Source organism: Peromyscus maniculatus, chromosome 7 (genome assembly GCF_049852395.1).
Source record: "Peromyscus maniculatus bairdii isolate BWxNUB_F1_BW_parent chromosome 7, HU_Pman_BW_mat_3.1, whole genome shotgun sequence".
In the NCBI taxonomy this organism is placed as follows: domain Eukaryota; kingdom Metazoa; phylum Chordata; class Mammalia; order Rodentia; family Cricetidae; genus Peromyscus; species Peromyscus maniculatus.
In genome coordinates this window covers 47,625,721-47,631,827 of record NC_134858.1, presented here as the reverse complement: position 1 = coordinate 47,631,827, position 6,107 = coordinate 47,625,721, and the positions used below count along the sequence as shown (strand labels likewise).

Sequence of the window (6,107 nt, the reverse complement as noted above, 5' to 3'; positions counted from 1 at the left end):
AGTATTGAACCTGGGTATCAGTGTTTCTCCCAGTGAGACCTAGTCTCCTTCATATACAATGTGTTGTCCATTTCCTTCAAGGGCTGCCACTTCTTCAGTCATCCATGGTGAGGTCATCCTTCTCAGTCTGAGGACTGGCCTGACCATCGTGTGGAGCCTGTCAGTAGAGGTCTAGAGACCTTCCACACTGAAGCCAGCAGATGAGAATGCAATTCCAGACAGCAAGATGATGCGGTCCTTCACAAGTTGACCTTGTCAGCCCCTGCCCTTTGTTTTAAGGTCTTGATAATAGAGCAGTCAGGGTGCATTTCCAAGGCTTTCCTGCTGCCTGCTTACCCATTGTTGCTGTCCACCCATGCATGCCTGTGACAATACAACATGGGAACGTCACCAATCAGTTTAACATGATCTCTGTTTCAATCTCCCCACCCATGAAGTCTGACAATGGTGCAGAGGTTTTCATCTCTTCTCTTATCTTTTTTTTTATTGCATTTCTGAGAAAATTTTATTGACCTTTTGGATAAAATTTATTTGTCAGGAAGGATGATCCCATCATAATTCCTCCGGAACAAGCACATAGGCTCCTCTTTGTTGATTCTGTGTTTGGCCCTGGTATATAGCCTGTCCTGTGCTTCTCGTCTTCAATGCTGAAACCTGGTCTACCCAGCACCACATAGAAGTCTAGGCTATAGATCCCAATGCTCAGGTCATATTTGATGCCCAGGACAATGTGTTCTTGAATCCTAAAAGCAAAGTTTCCAGTATCTGAGAAGTTATTTTACTATAACTCATACACCTGTACCTTCAGGTCTTTCTCCAGAATTTCTTCTGCTTTGGCTCCATTGACTTCAGTAAACAGCAATCTGCTCATTTCTCCTGATGCCAAAGGACCTGATGGTGTATCTAGCTTTGGTAATACAGGTGTCTGGCCTGTGAGCTGCTCCAACACCGTGGCTGCCTGGGTCAGTCTGTCTCTACGCTCCCCCATACAGATCCTGAGGCAGAGCTTGCGGTTTCGAAGTTCCCGAGTGGGCTGCTTCTCCTTTTCACCTCGATCTCGCACCATGATGGAGGTCAGGAAGAGGTGCAGAGGTTTCCACACTTTGTCTTTTTGTCTTCCTTTTTCTTATTCTCTTCTTCCTCTTCTGGAAGTCCCAAGTGGAAGTCCCTTTGGTGACTGACTCTAAGGTGTTCCCTTTAGATTTCTCCAGCTGTTGAACACACTACTCACCAGTGAGCCACAGATCACTTCTAAGCCATGGTTTCAGAGTCATTCTGCAGAGAACAAGTTAGCCTTGTGATAAAATACATATGCTTCTGATTTTTCTTCCTCCTGGTGCAATGGTTCTCCAGAGAAACCATCTCACCATTAGACTCAGGTGTGCAGGCCGAGGCAGGGATGCGGCTCCCAGACCTTCCAACTTTAGGAGTCTCCATGAATCCCACATTTTAGAGAATTGCTCATAAAACTTGCAGTCCTGTTTAATCTTCTCCAACTTCAGTGGGCAGTTCTAGTTCTAAGCATTTTATTATTATTATTATTATTATTATTTTATTAAATTCTTTCTGACAAGTTTCAAATTTTTTGTTTTCTGCAACAGTTCATGGGAGTTCCTTAGAAGGAACTCCTTGGAACCTACCACTCCTCCAGTAAAATGCAGGCTCTGGGGGATTGGCTCCTCATGGCTATGCACAGTGGAGTTCTGTGGACACACAACTTAATGCTGTTCTTTCTTCTGTTTTCAAATGGATCAAAAGGAGCGCATCTTGGGACCAAAAGAAGGGCTCAGGATTCCAACTGTCTAACAACAACCACAACCACAACAACAACAACAGGTAGCCCGGCCTCCAGAGCTTCTTCCCAAGCATGAGTCAGGCTCTTGCAGCTCACACCTCACTTAGTGTGAGCAGCATTTCTGCTCTCCATGGGGTTTATTTCTTGAGTTCCTCTTGATCAGTGTACTTACTTTTCTCGTCACTTTCCTCTCTCCATCCTTCCTCCTTCCCCTCTTCCTTCATTCCTCCTCCTCCTCCTTCAGAACCAGGACTATTTCAGATTTAATTCAGACAATCTCCTCCTCCTTCTCTTCCTCCATCCACTTCTCCCACCCCCTCATCCCTTTCTTTAACCTCATCACCACTGACTTCTTATCTTGTTTATTCTCCTTGAAAAGAGGAATGGGACAGCTACGAACCTGTGATGTTTCTTCACAATCCCCCTTTCTTCTTCTTTCCCACCAGTACTCAGTCTGGTCTTCTTTCAGATGCAGGATAACTTTAGTTCCAAGACCAGCAGAATCTCGTGAGCTGGTCCTCACTGTGAATGGTCCCCTGCTGAGGAGTCCTAGGCAAACTGCTCATCCTCTGTTTGGTGACCACAGTCATTTTCTCAGCAAACAAATACAGAGAATAAAAACCATCACCTAACAGACCAATCAGAGATGTCTGCACCAGCCTGCAAAGCTTCCATGAAGGCTTTGGTTTCAGGCTTGGTAGCAGTGCCGAGGTTATTAACCAAATTGGCCTTGGTCACTCCAATTCTAGAATCCACTGTAGTGAGGGTTTGAACACGTTTGTTGGGAATGAGACGAATGTGCGACTCCTTCCCAGAAGTCTAGGTGCTGGGGTCTGTCAAGCTTCCATATCCAATCTTTCCAGAGTGTCTGATGAATTTGAAATGAGTTCCCACAGAAAGATCTGTTTGAGTAGAAAGTATTGATGATCCATAACATTAACTGGCCAATTTTTTGCCTGAAAGGCAGAAGTCTCACTTCCTTCCTCCTTATTAGTTGGTCTTGGTTCTGGGTTTCCTCAGGTATCTCAGTTGAGTAAACCACAGCACACAGCCTCTGCAGTGTAGCAACACCAGAAGGCTGAAGCAACTCTGAAGTTGAAGCTTTTTGATATTTAAAAATTTTTATTGCACTTATTTGCTTATCCTGTATGTATATATGTACCTGGAGGGGCACATAGACCATGGCACAAATGTGGAGGCCAGAGGACAACCTGGGGACTCCATTATCTCCTTGTACCATGTGGGTCCTAGGAATCAAACTCCGGGCATCAGTTTTGGTGGCAGTCAGCTTTACCTGCTGAGCCCAGTCTTTCTGTTTGTTTACTTTTGAGATTGTAATTTAATTAAAACATTTCTCCTTTCCCTTTCCTCCCTCAAAACCCTCCTGTATCCCCATCCCCTCTCCTTCAAATTCAAATTCATCAACTGTTATTGCATGGAAATACGTATTTGTATATGTATATACGTTCCTAAATATAACCTGTTGAGTTCATATCTTACTTGTATGTATGTTTTCAGGGTTGACTGTTTGACACTTAACCTCAGTTTTTTAATATTTTGTCTGAATGTCCTTTTTAAATGAAATCAAATCTATTGTAGATGAAAGATTTCCCCTTATTTCAACTGTTTATTTTTTTAATGTCCTTACTTGGAAAAATAAAAAACTGGTGCCATACCTAGATCTTTGATATCCACAGTCTAGAAACCGGAATCTAAAAGGTTTGCCTCACATTGTAATGTTTGGAAATGCCCTGTGTTGCTGTGGTGAAAACAGGCATGGGTGGCATTTAAGGAAGATCTTGACCGCTGTGTCTCATGAGGAGTATCCACTGTCTGTGCTTTTTCCCAAGGTTAGACTCCTTGGCCTCCTCTAAAGCAGAAGTTGATTTCATTCATTTTGGGCAGACATTGAAGTGTCAAAGACACTGGTGGTCCGGTGAGAGTGGGTTGTTGGGTGAGGAAGTGAAATAAGACACGAAGAGAAGTCACGGCTCCTGTTTCCCATCTCCAAACAGAAGAGGAAGGAGGAGAGGCGTCTCCCACAGGGGAGTAAGAGCTAGGGTGCGGGTGGGTGCTTGGACACTCCAAGGCCAGTTCCCAGGGGAGCCCATTGCAGTGCATTTCCGCATTACTGAGAGCTAAGCAAACCTGGGCAGGGGGCGGGGGAGGACTGAGACAGGGAAGTGGGGACAGGGAGGAGTGGGGACAGGGAGGAGTGGGGACAGGGATGGGAAGGGAAAAGCAAGGCTCCTCTTTGTTCCCATTCAGCTCTGCTGAAAGGTATAGTGCTTTATCAAAACACTCTGGAGTATTGTCCCTACTGTTTAAGCTAAAGGCTCCATAGTGAGAAAATACCTGGCAGATTGACCAGCCCGTGTGCATTGGAACTCCCGGGATGAGCTGTGGGTTAGCGGGGTGGTCTGACAAGGTCGTGAAAGAGACTCCTCTCCAGGCACAAAATCAAAAACGTAGGCTTCTCCTGGGGTTTCCCTCATTCCAATTCTTGAAAAGGATACCGATTCTCTAATACCCTACTCTATTCAGGCAGTGTCCTGCTCAGTTTTGTGTCAACTTGACACAAGCTAGAGCCATGTGGGAGGAGAGACTCTCATTTGAGAAAATGCTCCCCTAAGATGGGCCTATAGGCAAGCCTATCTGGCGTTTTCTTGATTAATGAATGGTTGATGTGGAAGGGTCCTGCCCATTGTGGGTGGTGCCACCCCTGGGCAGGTGGGCCTGAGTGGCAGAGAAAGCCACGAGAGCAAGCCAGTAAGCAGCATTCCTCCACAGCTTCTGCTTCAGCTCCTGCCTCCAGGTCCAGCCCTGACTTCCCTCAGTGAGCTGTAAGCGGAAATAAACTCTTTCCTCCCCAAGTTGCTTTTAGTCATGGTGGTTTATCACAGAACCCTGACTAGGCAGGTGGTGTTTGGCTGTCTTAGAGAAACACCAGATTAAAAAAGTACCAAATTAAAGGTGTAGGGAGAAGAAAGGTGGAAAGAATAAGGACACAAGGATGGGACTCATTCTGTCAAATGTTTGCCAAGCCCTGGGAGAAGAAAAGAGAGAAGCCCTGGTGTCAGGAGGTAAGTGATGTCATGTACACACACTTCCAGGTGGTGGCCCAGTTATTCACAGCTTGGCTATGAAAATTGGCCCTGAGCCCAGCCCAGCCCCTCTCTGCTAAATATCATTTGATGAACTGAATCAACAGGAGGACCCTGGAATTCATTTTATTACCTCTAGGTGCTGATGTGATACTGGGGAGGAGCATTCAAATGTCATCACTGTGTGTGGTAGCTTATCTTCCCTGGAGCCAGAACAAAGGACAGCATCTACTCTCCTGATAACAAACAGAGCCATTAGACACACGCACAGCTGCAATTCTGCTATGTGTGTAATTTGTTATGGACACACCAGTTTCAGAATTACTTGTAGGACTGTTTCTCCAAATATTGAGAAAGACATACTTACATTAAAAGTCATATTATGAACGTGTCCTTTGGTTGAAGATTACCACTTAAACAGTAAGTTTTTTAACAACATAAAATATTTAATAATTTCTTCAAAATAACTGTTTATTCAAATTATTCTTTGTAATTTTTTGATGCACTTTAAGCATTACTTTTTAAAGACATTGCCATATAACCTATGTCTACCTTTACTCACTAATGCCATAAGATTTCTGACTAATCATTAAACATTCTGGCTGAGGATATAGCTCAGTTGGTAGAGGACATCCTTAAGAAGTCCTAGGTTTGATCCTAAGCAAATAAAGAAGCTGATCATGGTGGTGCATGCCTATAATCCCAGCACCACTTGGGAAGTAAGACAAGAGGATCAAAAGTTCAAGGTCATCCTCATGTACACAGAGGATGCATAAGACCATCTATCTATCTATCTATCTATCTATCTATCTATCTATCTATCTATCTATCTATCTATCTATCTATCTTCTATCTATCTATCATCTATCTATATCTATTTATCTATCTTTCTATCCATATATCCATCCATCCATCCGTCTATTGCCACACAAGTATACAGACATTATAATGAAATACTTTTAAGACTGTGGTGTACTGATTTACATAGTCCATTTATAATTTGCTAATAGAAAACGATTAATGTTATATCACATTTTTAGAATTAACACAAATATTATACTATCAACTTTTAGCATCAACAAAATTTCACGGAAGATAACATGTTAGCTTATTATGAATGAATAGATCAATTGTTATGCTATGTACCCTCAAGCCAGAGATTCTGACTTAGTTCATATTCACCTTTGAGGGTGGTAGGAAAAGACTCA

At 43.4% G+C, this 6,107-nt stretch overlaps 1 pseudogene; it reads right to left on the bottom strand.

Annotated features, from left to right (window-relative positions):
* Positions 1–482: 482 nt before the first annotated feature.
* LOC102916991 (large ribosomal subunit protein uL5 pseudogene) lies at positions 483–1,066 on the bottom strand (annotated as a pseudogene).
* Between the last annotated feature and the right edge of the window lie 5,041 nt (positions 1,067–6,107).